An 18242-nucleotide genomic window follows, 5' to 3' on the forward strand; every position below is an offset into this window, starting at 1 on the left:
AGGGGGGGAGGTAAATGTCTGTGAGCTAATGATATTATAGGTGATAATTGGGGAAGCTATCTTTGTAATGGGTAAGATAATTAATGTCTTTGTTTAGACCGAGGTGTAAAGTGTCGAATTTAAGCATGAATGACAGTTCAGAGGATTCTCTTTCAAGTCTGGTGTGAAAAGGCCTTTGAAGCAGGATGTTGGTAATCAAGTCGTTGAGACAATGCCCTTTCTGGTAGAAATGGCAAGAAACTGTTTTTTCTTTGTGATCCTGTCTAATATCTGTTTTGTGGGCATTGATTCTTTGGCGAAGTGTCCGAGACATTTGTCCAATGTACATAGCAGATGGACACTTTCGACACATGGTAGCATAAATTATCTTTCTGGATGAGCAGGAATATGTGTTCTTGATCTTATAACTCAATTGGTTAGGTCCAACAATGGTATCAGCAGAGTGAATATGTGGACAAAGCTGGCAACGGGGTTTGTTGCAAGGGAAGGTTCCAGGGTTGGAGGGAGAGTGTGTCTGCAAACCCATGTTTGAGTCCTGTGGGTCATGCCAGAGAGATGGAAATAAGAACTTGAAGAAAAATAAAACAAACAAGAAGTCAAATAGAAATATTTGTCCAATTGCTGTGTGGAACGAAATAGGGGAATAATGCCACAGGACATTTCTGGATTTAGGAAGCATTCAGATATCACAATAAGTTTCACTGTAATACATACCAGTAGCTAGACAATTAGAGATGGCTGAAAAATCCTTTTTTTCCTCAACAAAAATGTAGACAAAACCCTGACTTTTTCACAAGGAAAACAGATATTTTTCATGAATGTTTCTATTTATTCAGAAGAGCCATTTTCTGTCAAAAATTACTAACAAGTTTTGATGGGAACTTATTGACGAGCCCTTTTACGAAATCACTGGTGATAGAGAAATAATGCAAATAGACCTAGGAAGTCTAAATTTAATTGCTGAAAATGTATTGAAAGTCATTTGATTAAAAAAAGAAAATTAGCTCATTTCAGGGAATATGTTCAAATGCACAAATGTTCCAGAGGAGGAGAGAAACCTACACATTTTTAAGGAGGAAAAAACCCAGGGTGACAGAGAGGAGCAAATGTGAAATGAACTTGCAATGTGGCGAGGGAACAAAAAAGACCAGTGCAATTGGAGACTTAATTTGCAGAGGCACCAGTTCAGAGAGCAGGGGAATAATAATTCCATTTCTCTATTGTGTTGTTATTACAAATGCAGCATTATCCTCAGCTCAGGGTTCCTCAGATCCCAAAAGGTATTTATAGATAAGGAACAATTCAGAGAAGATGAGAAGAAACATTTATAAAAATTATTAAAAAAATGAAAACGTATTGCCTCCAGTTCACTCCTGGTATCAGCCATACAACTGCACAGAAGGAAAGCGTAGTATGCCAGTGCTGAACGTTGCTCATCTGTAATTTGCCAAGATGATGACTTTGGGAAGCGTTAGGGAGGATGATTGTCTAATATTTGAAAGGTGTAAATGCAAAGGAGGGCAGGAAGGAGAGAAGTTTTTTTCCCAAGATAATTACAAAATGAGATATTGACCTCCCTGAGGAGAATGGGAATTTCTGCACTGACTTCAGTGGAAACAGGATTCCACTTATTATATAGTTGGATATAACCAACTATTATTTAATGCGGTAGGGAGTTTATACCGAATAATGAGATGACATTTTGAAAGGGAACATTGATATTAAAGTTCACAATGTAATTAAGGGGAAACAAGTTTCCCAAACAGTATGGAAATCCAATTTCTTTTAAGACATCTACAACTACACTGGACCAAGCATTAGAAGTTGTATTGTGGGGAATAAACCTATATTTCTGGGGGTGGGTGGGTGTGGATTGGATAGTTATAATACTACTTATTTTATTAATAATAATAATGCTTGATCTGCTTATGAAAGAGAACTTGATGGATCTTTTCATATTTAATTTCTATGTCCCTGATTCTACAATTAAACATGATATTTCTGATAAGTCAGAAGTAATTGTACCTGCATATCTAAGGATGGAATCAGCTCCTATGAGTCTAGTTTGCTTCCCTCATTCAGTTCAGGCATGGTGCCTCAGTATTCACGTTGTTTACACTCAATCATGCTCGAGCACATCCTTCTCATCTTGTATATAAACAACTTCAAGACTTAAGAGTTAGATTCAAAAGAGGAAATTGTGTGAATCTGCTGCCAGCAAGGAAAATATCTCTAACAGGAAATGAAAATGAGTTAAACATTTGGATTTTATGTGAAAATAAACCACTTCTTTTTAAAATGCTTTTCACCGGTTGCCTCTGCATCTGAAAACAGCACAAGGGCTAATTTACTTGTAATTTCAGAGCCTTCAAATTTGTTTTGGGGTCTTGTTCATGTTACAATCTCCCAGCATGCCAACAGTAGTTTCTTACAGAAGGTAGTACATGTGAGTAGTAGATTAGAGAAGAATTTGTGAATCATAAGAAAGGGAAAGAGATGGTTGACCTGCATTTCTGTTTAATGAACCAGTATACAAAGCTGTGGATAAAACAAAATCTGGAAGACTCCGATTGTTGATCAGCTTTGCTGTAAGTTCGTTCATCTTGCTAATGAATCAGAGATTTTTATCAGAGATGAATTATATAGCATCATGTATGTAAATTTAAAGGAAGAGACTAGAAGGCATAACTGGAGTAACTGATTGCTGGATAATGCACATTATTAATTGTGCTGATTTTTTTCAACTCAGATACAGCATTTACTTGAGTTGTTAGGGTAGCGCTAAAGCGGAGAGGCTCTAAATTTATATGGACTTAAGAATTTAAACCTTAAGAAGTTAATTCTTAAGAAGTTAATACCTAAGCCTTTTAAATTTCCTAATCTGAGTGGCTTGAAGCTCTATACACCATAAAAAAACTAATGAAAAAGAGAAGATGTGAATAAAAGCATTTCTATCGATCACAACAGATTTCAAAAGGAGAAGGAAGGAATTCCAACTCTGTTATTGAAGCAATCTTACTCTACAACTTCCTGACCGCTGTCCTATAAGTAGGAGTATCTTCTCAGAGAATTAAGAGAGATGACACTGTAGTCATATATACTAAAAGCAGGGTGTGGCTTTGCTTTTGGTCTAGAGCTGAAAACAGAGGCAAAAGTTGAATGATCTTCCTGCTCAAGTTGCTTAGATCAGCTGTAAAGCATTACATTGCTCAGTGGCTATAATTGAAGAAAACTTTCAGCTTAGAGAGTAGAAATATCATCTGTGGGTGGTCTAAAAATGCACCTCATTTGGCCTTTTTTATGTTAAATGATATAACAGTACTCTTTTCTCTAACTCATGAGTGGAGGCATTTGGTCAGACTGCAGGGAGAATATATTATCTCTGGAAATTAAACGTATATGAGGAAGGAGAACCTACACTTGAAAAATGCTTTCCCTCTGCCACATCATGTCAGGAGATTGTGTTGGGTTGGGCTGGACCAAGAAAGGGGATGTGCTACTACCAGGAAGGAGTTAATGGGGAAGTAGATAGCACTTGCAGAAGTCACCCTTCCCCTCAGGTAACAATGCACTCCATGGCCCAATCAAAGGGAGAAGGGTGGTAGGTGACTGGCTCCCACGGTCCTTCCACCCCCTCCAATAATATATTTTTTTTCTTGTGCTGCTCCAACCTCTTGCCTTTTTTTGCTACCCTGCCATCCCACAGTGAAATGTGACATAGTGAGCTATATTTCCAGGATTCTATGGGCCTGATAGATGAGCAGTATTGCAAGATCAAAGGGAAATTATTTGTATTGGGTCAAATTGGCTGAAATCTGCTGCGTTTTTGTGCCTTGCTCACTGCACAGTGGAGGCACAGTTGAGATAAAGAAGAATAGGATTTAGAAACCTAATGGGAACATATGGGAATATTTAGTGTTGAGTACAGGTAAAGGCTAAAAGAGATAAATGAGACCTGGGATTTTCATTGGTGAACCTTGTGCACCTAAGGGGAGCCCTGAAGTCTTTGTGAACCAGGGGCCTCCCTCAATACTCTCTGTTCATCTGGTGTGAGGGTCAGGGCTAGAGGACTCGGAAGTGAGCTAAGTTCTGGAGTAGTAAACTGAGGAAGATCTACTCTGAGATATTGGTTTTAAAGTATGGGCCCTGTAAATCTGCACTGGAACCAGTGAAATGCCTATTAGGTGAGATAGTGCATATCCTGTTTGCCTCACATTAAGTTAGAAAAGTTGTGACCTGCTGCTTAAAATCTATTCCAGTACCTGACTTTCATTTATCTGCATGTCCTGAGAATGTACTTCTAAGAACTGGATTCCTTCAATGACATCAGATGTAGCCAATGCATCCAGAGGAAATGCATTTTAAAACTCAGAATTGCTGCTGCAGATACACTTGCAACTATGAGAAGATAAAAGGTTCTGGATTGCTTGGGTTGGCTAAACTTAGTTTCTTGTCTAAGAAACAGTCTTACAGGGAACTCGTTTGACATTCTGAATAATCATTCTTTAAAAGGAACAGATTACATTCAGGAGTAACCTAACTATCTGTTTGCAATAAAGGGTATCTAGCACAACCATTATGTATCTGCTAAACCACACAACTGTTGAATAATATGCAAAGAACAACTACCAGTTTAGCATAATTCTTAATGACTTAGGCCTGGTCTACACTAGGACCTTAGTCTGAAATTGGCCCTCTAAAGTTGATTTTCTAAGCAAAGTGTCCATAGCACTAGGCTTGCCAGATACCTTTACAAAAAATTCCGAACACGGCGGGGGAAAATTAGTTGAGAAAAAAAAAGGGGAGGGGGAGAGACACCAAACTTGTTGAGAAGAAAAACCAGGACCAACCAAACTTGTTAAGCAAAAAGAAGAAAAAAACCAAGAGGCCAAACTTGTTGAGAGGGAAAAAAAAAAAAAGAACACTGCACCTCCCCGCTCCCGCCGTTTCCTCCGTCCGGTATTTTCGTTTTTTTTACTGGACAGAAGACACAATTTCCAGGCTGTTCGGGTGAAAACCGGACACCTGGCAACCCTACACAGTACCAAGCTCGTTATTTCGGAATAAGGGGCTGTCAAATTCAACTCTGTAGTCCTGCTTTTTCACAAGGAGTAATGCTATTCCTGAACTTGTAAGTCCAAAATAATGTTAGTGTAGATGCTCCGGTGCCATGAATTTGAACTAATTGGCCTCCAGGGGGCCTCCCACAGCTCTCCAGAGTGTTTCCTGGGGCTCTGAACCAAAGCCGGCTCCGAATATGGATGCGCTACCTCGAACTACATTCAGTTCTTCTCTGTAGTCAGTGCATGGAACTTAGAATTTGTGAAATCGGTGCCCAGAAGTTGAACTGAGTAAATTCAAAATAATTGTCTAGTGTGTAGTCATGGCCTTAACTAGACGGCTAAAATTGTGTCATCTGCAAGTGCCACCTGATGTGGTCCACACAGATCTCAGCTGGAGACTCAGCTACAAAAATGCACTAGACCCTTGCTATTCAGGTGATTTTTTTTTTTCAGTGGAAGGTTTGCCTGAGGAAGGAGTACAGGATTTTGGAGGCTTAGTCTGCCCACTAATGATAATGCCACTTTTAAAGAAGGATGCACTGGTATTCACAGCAGGTTAGACTAGATAATTCCAGCAATAATTTCAAAGGAAATTCCTAGACCAAAACTTCAATAGATTCCACCGGAGGCTGTAAGCTTTTCAGGGCAGAAATTGGCTCTTTTGTGTGTTTTTACAGTACCAAACACAATGGGGCTCTGACTGTGATTGGAGCCTAGCATGGGGCTACCATAATATATTTATTGCTACTAGAACCTACTCATCCCAGGTCTGGTACAAAGCACAGTGAAGTCAATTTGAGTCATTTGCAAAGATTTGAACACATTTTGTATCAGGACAGAAATGAGGAAGGCTTTCACTGGTATTCAAAGGGATATAGCAAGTATTTGAAGGAGACTATGCCCATGTATTTTTCAGAAAGACAGTCTCCCAAAAGTGACCTCTTGGTATGCCTACTGTATTTAATGAAATTGTCATCTCCACTCTGTCAAGAAGAATAAAGCTTGAAGTGGTCTTTGAATCTATATCTGCCACTCCATCTTTTTCCAAAGTTTGAGGGAAAACAATTCATTGGGGGTCAGGGAAGAATATCGATTTAAAATCTGTATCAGACCTTAGTAAAGACACTTGTTTGGCCATTTTGAGAGTGATTAACATTTATACAGACATTTAAAAAACCCTATTCATTGGGCCAAATCCTAATTTTTTTTAACCAGTTGGAGTTTTGCCTGAATAGGGACTGAACAAATGCTAAGGGCCTCATTTTGATACCATTACTCCAAATAAGTAGTACATTACATAATGTGTACTCTCATTGATGTCGGTGGAATTGCTTGTGAAATAAGCTATGTAATGTAACTAGCATATCTGAATCTGGCCCTAAGTAAGGACTTCAGGATTTGACTTCTATTCCTACTGGGAAATATAAAAAATAGAGAACACTTCCAAAGAATGGATGAGGATTTATTAGCATTAAGTGAAACAAAATTTCTTGTAAATAATAAATACAAAGTCTTCTGATTTTGCATAAAGAGACTAGGATAACAAATTTCCATAAGATTCAAGACCTCACTACTACAAAGAGCAGAAAATGCTGCTGAATTCAGCAGACTCAAAGTTCTCAAAGTATTCAGTGTTTCAGTGGGTGTAATCCTGCTTCCACTGAAGTCAATGGAAAATGTCTGTTGCCTTTGGGTTGATTCCAAGAAAGTATTATAAAATATCCAAGTTTCTTAATGGGCTATGCCCTGGCCATGGAACCATCTTTCATGTGTCAGAATAAAAAGAGGACCATTTGAAGTATCTAGTATTGCACTGTATTATGGGAACCAGTTTTTAGCTACAAAAATGATTTGTATGTTTTATTACATTTAGTATTTATTTAGCTTATCACTCTATATATCCCATTTGTAGTAGTTCAGGGCTTCTGCTCTGATTAATAGAGCAGTAGCTGCAGTATGGCAGAATTTAATGAGTTACATACATGAATGTTTATTCTTTTTGTCACAGCTCATGCTTTAAATCTGCTATACTGTATAGTATTCAGTGCTTTGCAGACATAGAAGCAGTACATGCTTTTATGCTGGAATGACAAAAGAAAATAATCTAAGTAATACAGTGAAAAGATATTAATAAAACTGAATTTCAAAGTGAAATAAAGTTATCTTCCTCATTGTAATGAATGGCACTGAAAGATGACAATTGTAATATTTTATCCAATGCTCAGCTGAATGCAAAATTATTCATTTGTTATAAACACTGAAAGTTCACAAAATTTACGTACTCTCACTTTGTAATTCTGTTTTATTCCTAGGCTATTCATGGCTCTTTTATAAAGTAATTGCATCCAGACATACACAACACTGATTTAAAATGTTTTTCGTGAATGAAAATCCATGGGCCAGATCTCCATCTGGTATAAATTGATATACTAGGTGCTGATTTATACCAACTTAGGACCTTGGACCCCAAAACAGTTCATCCATATAATGACAAGAAAAGCCATGTTAAAAAAGGTTAGGTGTTTATATGGAGAGAAAATATAATAATAGGGATTCAGATACAAACCATTGTTGCAAATCTTCCCACTGAGTCATTATGCAACTTTTGAGAATAAGCACTAAGGTTGGAGGATAGACATTTAGTTTTCCTTGGAAGAAGGTGATCCTATTTCAATCTATTTTTAACTGTCACTGTTGGTAGCTTAGAACAGATGAGAAAAGACCTCCTTAGCTCTAGTTGTCTCTTGTTTAATTTAACCTTTGAAATGGCTAACATATATGCTTTTGTAGATGTGCCCATTTTTCCATGTCTGAATTGCTGTTTCTTTGATTTTTATTTTTTTTAACTTACAAAATATTTTAATCTATCATTTCTATTATTTACTTAAAATAATGGCAAGGATCTGTAACTGCAGTGATGCAGAAAAGAAGTAAGCGAGAGTGCAATGAAATGAGAGCATCAAAATTGTCAAAGTCGGATGGTTAAAATGAGCTGCTAGGGAAAGCCCATTTAGATCCATTAATAAAACTGTAGACTTTATAGCATTAGGGTTTAGTTGATGCCTCAAGCACAACCCTGTAATGTGGAGGGACAGAGAGCCATTGACACAGCAGCTTCTGTAGGGTCTGTATCTGAACTAGAAGCAATGGATTTGATCCAAAACACAATGGAGAGACTTCCAAAAGCTCAGCTAGCTTTTGGTCAGACCCCAGGTTTGCCTTTATGAGCTCTAGAAAACTCATGGTGAACAGTGGCTGCCATTTCCATGAGTACTGTATCTGCTTCCTTGCCTCTCCCTTGATAAAGGGCAAGCTTCATTATTCAGTGTGTTGGGTGGGAGGTGGAGTGGGGAGCCCCCAAACAAAGACTAATGCCTGTTTTCTAGAGAACATTGTACTGTAGACATAAACGACTAGAGTGTGCAGTTTTCGCAAAGGCCTGGGCACAGAACAATGCAAAACCACACCACCCATAGGGCAGCATGAGAACACCAGGACACCAGCATGAGGACACTAGTTATCTCATGAGACACAGTCTTTTCTGGAGCTGCTCAGTATAGCTGTGTGAGTAAGTATTGTTATTGATTTGGAACTGGCAGTGAACCAAAAAACATGATGTTTCAGATCAAATTAAACACTTGGGGTGTGTCTAGACTACAGGGTTTAGTCGACAAAAGTGGACTTTTGTTGACAAAACTATACCTGCATCCACACTGCCTTTGAGTTATGTCGACATAACGTCGACAAAACTCAGCAGTTTTGTCGATGTATGTAAACCTCATTCTACGAGGAATAACGCCTTTTGTCGACAGAGTTCTGTCGATAGAAGACATTATTGCATCTACACTGTCCTTTGTGTCCACACTGTTATGTCGACAAAGTGGCTTGCTTTGTCGACAGACCTGGATGTAGTCTAGACGCTCTTTGTCGACAGAAGCTTTGTCGACAGTATCTGTCGACAAAACTTCTGTCGACAAAACTCTGTAGTCTAGACAAACCCTTGGATTTTCCAGGGTAGAGTCATAAGTAGACAGGCACCATTCACAAAATGCTGATATGGCAGTGGATTGTGAACAATGCATTCATCTGGGAAAAAGTATCCCCTCCTTCTGGTCCCATTTCATGCAATTTGTTTTCTAGAGGCAAGAAAGACTGAGCAGTGTGTTGCATCACAGAGACAGCTAATGTGATTGGCCCTTGTCCATAACATATGAAGGAGGTGAGGACACTATTTGTGTGGCCATCCTCTGTGGAAGAACCATTCACAATATGGCCGTTCCTAAAATATGCATGTTCCTAATCAATCATTTGATTTTACATGGAAAATATCAACATTCCAAGCATGAAAATCAACAATGATTTCTTTTAAATGGAGTATTTTTGATTATAGAGATAATTAAGTACTAAAAATATGCTTTGCACTTGTCATTGGGATGACATAGGTTGTGAGTGTTTTTCTGTTGTGTGTGTGTATGGAGGGGCAAAGGTTGTGTAACATTAATATTCTAGATGGATTAGTATTGTAGAGTCCTAAATCTGCCTCAGTCACATGGGTGCCATCCCTATATCGTACTAAGTGAGAGCGGCACACATGCAATGGAGGGCAGAATACTTTTGAAACATAAGAGATTTGTCTATTATTTATACCAGGTGTTAATTCAGAATAACAACTCAGATGTCCTTATTATTATGCTACATTTATACTTATGTAACAGTATTTGATCCTGTAACTGCTAGACAAGTGGTTTTCTATCAGTAATCTGTGAACTCCTGGCTATCCTATTTCCAAAGGCATCTGCACCTCCTTTAAAAATGTTTAAGTGCCCTCAAAAAGGGTTTAAAACCTCAGTGACAGACTCATTGATTACAGTTAAAATCCTCCAAGAATTTAAAGGTGTTGTTTTGCCACTGGAGTGTGAACATATTGTTCTAGGAATGCAGTAGAGATTGACAAAGAATTACAAGGAAAAGGTTGTTTTAGGGCAGTCCATGGGCGCATGAGGTTTATCAAGGTTAGCCACTGGGAGGCCATCAGATGGTTTGTTTATGTAAGTGTCCACACTCATGAAGCCCCACAGCTCTGCTGGGCCAAGGATGGTGAACTCTGGCTATTGGGACTGTGGGCGTCTGTGCTAGTGGATGCTCAGGAAATCTGGTGACCTGCCAGTGGCTAATGCGACTAGCATGCTGGAGGTTCTCCACCCCTGTTTAGGGCTTTATAATGGGACATAGACACTGTTACCTCTAAGTTCACGTTCAATTTATTACAGTAGGGAGTGAAAGTTAACTGTTGGCTGTTTGGTGGCAGATATGAAATGAGTATGGTGACCTCAGTCCAATTTTCAGTGGACAGTCCACAGCACAATACAGGCCCACAGCTGGCACCCTTGTTGGCTATTTCAGCAGCAGTCAAGTTCACATGAAAACATTCAGCAGGAAGGGAAAATACAACCTTTAATTAAAAACACTTAAAGACTAGAACAGATGTTCCCTAGAGTATACAAGGAGACTTAGGCACTATTCACAAAATGCTGACATAGCTGAGGAATACCCTATAACCCAGTGGATAGTGAACTCATCTGGGATGAAGTTAAAAGGAAGGTTTTACAAGGACTTGTTAATTTATTTATTACTAGAGCACCCATTAAAATGATTCTCACGTGTGATGTCTGAATGAATGAGTACTCATTTCCAGTGGTTGGAATGATCAGTGTAATGTCCCAGATGAGCCATTACCTTATTTTTCAAACTTGAATTTGAGGCATTATTATGTCTGAGTTGAAATTCTATCTGGAATGCAATAAGAGTTATACAAGAACATGAAACAAAACAAAGATACAATCTGTCTTGTAAACAAATCACATGCTAGCATCAAGATTTAAGAGACAATCTGCCACAGAAAAGTATCTCAAAAATGAGCTCATAGAAATAGCAGTGGGTAACTATGGTCAGCAGATTTTTAACCTTTTCAGAGATTTTCAAGTATTTTAGATGAAACCCAGATAAAAGAAAAACAGACTCATAAAACATATCTAACCAATGGCTTTATCCTATCTCATTGTACACTCTGGCCTGATTATTCAGAGGTGCTGAATGTACACAACTCCCACTGAAGTGGTAGGGGCTCAGTATTCATGAAAATCAGATCCCATTTGTCATACATGAAACACACACATACTGATGGCCTTTCAGGCAGGCAATTTTCACCATTCCATTAGACAAAATGGTCTTTTAAGTCTGGTCTGAAAGTTTCTGTGGGAAGAGATTTCAATTTTACTACCAGCTCTAATTTGAATATAGAAGCTTTTATTAAGTATAATGTTTAAGTATAGCCTATATTATTAAATGGAAATTGAATCTCCTTAGGTAAATGTAATACCAGGGTACTTAATTGTTATTGTGCTGCTTATTTCAAATTTCTTCAATGCCCTGAAATCTAACTAGCTAATGAGGTATGATTTTACTAAGTAAAGACTAAATAACATTTTTCTAAACAGCTATAGAGTGCATATGCCCCTGTACTCACAACTCCTTGCTTACATGCCCATGATAAACATGGCTCTCTCCAACTTCTGACTGTCTCTCCACTCTGTGTTCTTACTTGTGTATAATTTGAATTTAGAAAAGGAATCCTCTTAGACTCTTAGCCTTTTTTGTTTGTTTTTTATTTCATTTTTCCAAGAGGGAGAAGAGAAGAGGTGAGAAAAGACTGACCAGTGAAGATTGAACTGAGGTAGCCATGTTTGTTGTGGGGCATATGTAATTCTTAGGTCAGTATACATATTAACAGGCATATTTATGATAGCTACTAAAAGCAGAGATGAGAGGAAAAAGTGCATTTCAGTACAAGAATAACTAGGGTTATTGAGTTGTCCAGTCAATTCAGCTTTACACTATAGTAATAGTGTCTCAACCAGTCAGAGCCCAAGGTTACTATACACTTACTGATGTATAGTTGTATATCTTTTGTCATTTATGCAAATTCCTGCAGCCAGATTGGCTGAAAGCATCTGATTTGCATAATTGCACAATTATTTCCCAATAACTCTATTGTATGTAAATCCTGTTAATTCTGGATTTTTTGCTTTCTTTAGCCGATCAGAGCTCTGTCATTTGCATAATGACTTTAGGGTTATGCTGAATAACCATTGTATGACTATGGAAATCACTTGCTTGATTGGCTGCTGTAATCATAGTGGCATACTAGTCACCAATGATTATAGCAGTCAGACTGAGAAAGCATCTGGGTCTATTTTTGATTTGTGGGCCCCATTGAGATAGTGTATTAGGAAGGCTTTGTTCAGTGATGGACTGTTGGGGATCTGCTTACAGTGATGAAACGCTTACTCTGAGAGGTCACAGTGAGCTAGCACAGATTTTGTCAAAAAAGGCAACCCTCAGAAGCATTTTACCAAGAGCGTTTTGCCAGAGGCATTTTACTTAGCAAGAGATTTGTCTAGGGAGGCATTCCCTGGAAGCATTTTCTCTTTCAGGGGTTTTTCAGTATTCTCCTGAGGCTTTCTTCCCTGGCAGGGGACTTATTTATGGCATAATATTTTTGATGTTTTCAAAGCATATTCTGTTTTTGTATGATTTATGTCATGCTTTTTCTGCCAGAAAAATGTTGCAGCACAGAATAGTTATAGCCTGAAAGTGTCTATTTACCCCATGCCACATTGGTGTCCTTCTCTATTTAGTTGTGTGAAGTGGTGGTGTAGCTATGTTGGTTTCAGAATATTACCTCACCTACCCTGTCTCTCTAGTAGCTTTTATTGGACCAACTTCTGTTGGAGAGAGAGAGAGAGAGAGAGACAAATGTCTAGCTTACAAGATCCCCTCTTCAGAGTCTTTTGTCATTTTCTTTCTTGTGTGAGTGTAGTGAATATCTCATTTCACCCACATAGGTGTTGTTGGTGGCATTTAGTGCACTGAAGGAAGTATTTCATGTGTTGTGATAATAAGCATGTGTAGGACCCGTGGATCTTGAAAGGTGTGTAGTGGGGTGTGTTGATCATTGTAGCAGCGGTGTCTGCATCTGTTGTTCTGGAAGGGTCTGGTGCTGCTTTGAGTTGCCATGTCCTGGTCAGCGAGCAGCTTGATTCTGGTGATGTGCTTGGAGAAGTTAGGGGATTGTTGGAAGGCCAGAAAAGGGGGCTCAGGGAAGATATATTTCTGGATGAGGTTCTCATCCATTATGGGTTGTTGTTTGACACACTCTATGGGCTCCAGCGTAGAGTAGTAGGTGTGCAATGTAAGCCTGAAAGTTTGTCTCTATGACCAACAGAAGTTGGTCCAATAAAAGATATTATCTCATCCACCTTGTCTCCTCTACTTAGCATTTTTTAGTGTGTACCAGCAACAAAAGTGGTGGCATCAGTTCATCAATTACTTCAACAAAAACAGAAAATAACCCTTCCAAACAGCATATACTTTGAGTGCACTATTTAATTATTCTCCCCTCCCCCAGCAGATATGCATTATTCCCATTATCGCTAAAGGGAGTTGTGCATATAATCAAGGGAGGAGTATAGCACCCTATATTTGGTTCTTTCAACCAGGGGAACACAAATTAGATGAATGTTCCCGCTTTTTGGCATCATATTTCTTCGTTGCTAGCTAGTGGAAAGCTCAATTACATTTTACAATGTTTCTAAATTTGTTAGTAATTTTTTAGTGAGTATGAAACTTTACTGCTTTGCTTCTAGCATTCAGTACTGTCCAGAAAAATTGCACTGTTTGTTGATAATTCTTACTAAGGAAAACATGTGAGTGCAATCCCGTTGATTTTCCTCCCATACTGGGCTTATCGCCCCTAACTTCAGTAGAGCCCTTTGTGATATAAACCAGTATGAATGGTGCATCAAGCTAAGGTCTTTAGAACTAGAAAATGAGTGCACCCACACACTTCTGCTGGCTGCCTAGACTGTCTTTTAAGCTCTTATTCATGAAGGTATTTAAGCATATGAAGTCAACGGGACTACTTATGTGCTCAGAGTTAAGCATGTTACTGAATTGGGGCCTTAAAGAGCAGTATTTTTTCCTTTTACTGGAACAGTCACTTGGAGGTAATGCTTTTAAGGGATATAGTAAAATCAAAATCAAGGAATTTAACAATATATTCAACGAGTGTTGTGTTTCAGACAGCTGCATGCTTCATTACTGCTACCGCATTTACTATAGTCTGTCTTAGGATTCTCTTGTCCTATTTTCAGAACTTGGCCTTGAAGTACTACTGATTTTCTGAGGCCTCAAATACTATGTGATTTGAATATCATTGCTAAGATGTTTGTATTGTCTTGTTAGCACTGGTTAGTATGACCGTGCAGCTGTTCAGCAATTACTTACAATGGAGACAAACAGAAACTACAAAACTGAGAAGCAGTTCATAGAAAGTTTGGTAATTGCTGAAACCTGGCCTAAAATGTAACTCAAGTGCTACAAAATTGGAAAAAAACTGTCTGGAAATATTGTGTTTGTTTTGAATGTCATTGTTTTTGAAGTAATATCTCGATGGCTAGCATTGAAATCAACAGTGTTTTTTCCAGGAGAGAAAATTAATTTTAAATGTCATCAGTTTAATTATTGTTTGTTATGCCTAATTACAAATGGTAATTTATTAGCTTTATTCGTAGCATACTTAATAAGTTGATTTATGGAAAAAATACAAGAAATTTGTAAAGTTTTAGAAGTTCTTTAAACATCTCTTACACAATATCCTTACTATGGGCCAATATGGGTGCTGCCAGGGCACATCTATCATTCCTAAGAGATTTGCAAGGGGGGAAGGGGAGAGAAGGTATTAAGTCTTCATAATAAAAGCTGCTGGTAGGTAGAATCATGAATATTAGTTCTTGTGCACCTTTATGAAAATGTAGCTTGTGCCAGACAGTTCAGAATTGCCAGTGCCTCCTAATTTTCAAGGTGGATGGGGTCACATCCGTGTCTGTGTTCCAACAAGCCACAGAGCCAACAGCCTCTGCAAACCCTTGGGCAGTGCATGTGTGTGTGCGCGCTTGACTCCATGCTCCTGGAAGGTGTGGGGCCAAAGGTGGTAGGGGCAGGGCTGAGGACAGCCAGCCTTCTACCCTGTCTAGAGTGTGCCACCCTCCCTCCACCACAGCCCTTAGTGATATCCAGGGCATGTGGCCCAGCGCTCTGGCACAGCCATGATGGCCAGAACCCCAGGTCCATTTGAATCACCAGACCCCAGGGCAACTGCTGCCTTTTCACCTCCCTCATGTTGGCGGGCCTGCCAACAAGTCATACCCCTATTGAGCTAGTAAGTGCTGATGGCAGAGCTAACCCATCTCCCTTTGCACTACTCAGCACGTGCATCCAAATTATGGGTTCCACTCCAATGCACCTGGGCAAAACCAGCTATAATTACTCCCTTTAATGTCAATTAGCATGAACACCTTTCTGTCTATAGAGTTATTCAGAAAGCTATAGATGTACATCTACAGTATCTATCAATGGCTGTGATACGTGGTTTGAATGCCTCAGTGGACAGAACTGGACCAATACTTGTTCCAGAATAGGAGCAACAGAGGCTGCTGTTAGGAAGCAGAATAAAACTGAAGAATAAATATTTAGTCTTCATTAAAAACAGAATGCTAATGAAAGTTAATTACATGCAAAAAGTTCTCTGAAAGTTGTTTAATGTAGCTGTGTTCAGCAAAAGAAATTGATTAGAGGAGATGGACTTTGTGAAAAGGCACTGTCTTCAAAAAGCTGGAGGAAAGGGCAGAAATGCAGATAGGGTTTTTCATCATTCTCTGCTGAAGTGACACTGACCTTTCTAGCTGTTTAATGGAACGGATGTGCACTTTAGATACTCTGTTACAGATATGTAAGGAATAGATGTTGTCAAAATGTCTTGAATTCTCTTGTAGGAGAGAGCCCTGATTCTCAGTATATCCATATCTGTGCTGCGCACAGAGGGATTAGGAAAGATGGGTTGTGTTCCCTGCATTCCTGGTGCAGTCCCCAGTGGCCCTAAAGATGCAAAGTGCAATATGTCCCTGGTCTGTCCCAATATGTTCCTTGTGCTGAGGAGGAGCAGGGCTGGTAACGGTCTGCTGCAGTACATTGGCAAAGGAGAGCACTTACACAGGGAATATTCCCTAGGTATCAGATTAAGACTGTGTATTTTTGTCCTCTTCAATGAGACTTGTACCAACAGAGCATTGAAAAAGGGATTTAACATAATGGATCACTTGAGACCAGTTCTCCCTGTTTCCTTTCTCCCTGGCTTGTTTCTGTGTATACATGCACCTACTGTCTTTCAGTACATGACCTGCTGTGCTTATTCAGGATGAGTTTCTTACACATGTTGCTGAGCCGTTCCTATTTTTTTTTCATGGAGCACATGGCCTTGTTTCACAGTTAATTATTTTTAGGTGTAACAAGCTATAAAGCAACTTGGCAACATTTTGTGACTCTCTCCTCTAGAATTTTCATGTCTTGCTAAATTAAAATTTAAGTACTATTCTATGTATGGACAGATGTAGAGGAAATGCCCTTATAAATGCAAGAATGAGGGACATCACAAATACAGCTTCCTCTGTTGACACAGATCCTGCTGATCCACTGAATCTAGTATGTTTACACTTACTAATATGTATTATCTATAGTAAAGATTTAGGCCAGATCCACACTAAAAGGGAAGGTTGGCTTTAAGGTACGTAATTCCAGTTATGTGAAAAACATAGCTTCAGCAAGAGGTGGATGGGAGAAATGCTCCGTCAATTTCCCTTATTGTTCAAGAGGAGTAGAAGCACTGGTATTGATGGGGGTGTCCTCAGCATTTGATTTAGTGGGTCTTTACTAGACCTGCTAAATTGAAAGCCAGAAGATCGACTGCTATAGCATCGATCTTCCTGCATGTAGAGACATGGCCTTAAAAAAAGCCCAAAATTAAATCTGGTGACTCCAGCCAGATATTGGGTGGCTGATGGTAGGTGACTCAATATTTGAAAGGTTCTATGTAGGAAATGTGTCTACCTGGTCTTTATTAATACAAGTACAAAATATAAATATAACCCCACAAAAGACCTACTATTAATAAGCAGGTTTCTTTAATAGGATGGCATTTTTCTAGGACTCTTCATAGGAATAAAAGACTTACTGTTGATTAAGATTCATAGATTATAAAGTGGGACCATTGTTACTATCTAATCTGACTGTGTGAATAACACAAACTTTAGAATTTCAGTAAATCCATCAGGGCACATAACTTCTGTTTGAGCTAAAACATGCCTTTTAGAAAGACATCCAGATTGAATTCAAAATTTTAAGTGACTGATAACTGAAAAGATTGTTCCAATGGTTCATTATCCGCCCTGTTAAAAATTGCATCTTCTATTCTGAATTTTTCTAGATTCATTTTCTAGACACTGGATCAAGTCATGACTTTGCTTACAATATTAAAGAACCCTCTACTGTCAAAAATCGTGTTCCCCTCTAGGTGTGCATAAACAGCAATCAAGTCACCTCTTAACCGTCTATTGAATTCACTTTCAACAGATCCCCCTCTAGACTGCTGCTTTTTGCCGACAAAGTGCTGAGTCGGCAAAATGTGACGGCCATTTTATGCAAATTAGGCACGGGATATTTAAATCCCTGCCTCATTTGCAATGTCCACCTGACTAATCTGCATCCCTCTGCCAACAGAGGGATGCAGTCTAGACATACCGATAATGTAGTTCACTGTCCCATGCAGTGGCACCTAGACCACAGCAACAGATAAGAATAAGAGACCTCTACAGCATGGGCTGACAGATAGCTGGCTTTTAGTTCAGAGAGTAGAGGTTCCTATACTAAGGTCCCAGGTTGAAATCTGCCTGGTGGTGGTTACAAGTGGGGGCTCATTCGGGATCTCAACTGGGTTTCTGAAGCTTGGGATGCCTTTCCTCACCCAGGAGAAGTATGGAACCCACACACATAGGTCCTAGGTTCAAATCTGCCTGGTGGCGGTTATACATAGACTTATCAAAGCTGGAGTAGTGTACCTTGTAACAGTTTCTTGGATAGTCAATCGAAGGAATAAGATATTTAATATTATTTCACCTGATGCTTTCTAAGTCTAGAGTAATGAGAATAGAATTGTATCAGAGGGGTAGCCGTGTTAGTCTGAATCTGCAAAAGTGGCGAGGAGTACTGTGGCACCTTATAGACTAA

General features: G+C 39.0%; 1 protein-coding gene across 4 annotated transcripts in view; it reads left to right on the forward strand.

Moving 5' to 3' along the window:
- The window catches only part of GRM8 (glutamate metabotropic receptor 8), a 570836-nt gene that overhangs the window by 112794 nt on the left and 439800 nt on the right, over positions 1-18242 (forward strand). The gene's annotated exons all lie outside the window — the stretch shown is intronic.

The sequence above is a fragment of the Pelodiscus sinensis genome, chromosome 1, assembly GCF_049634645.1.
Source record: "Pelodiscus sinensis isolate JC-2024 chromosome 1, ASM4963464v1, whole genome shotgun sequence".
In the NCBI taxonomy this organism is placed as follows: Eukaryota; Metazoa; Chordata; order Testudines; family Trionychidae; genus Pelodiscus; species Pelodiscus sinensis.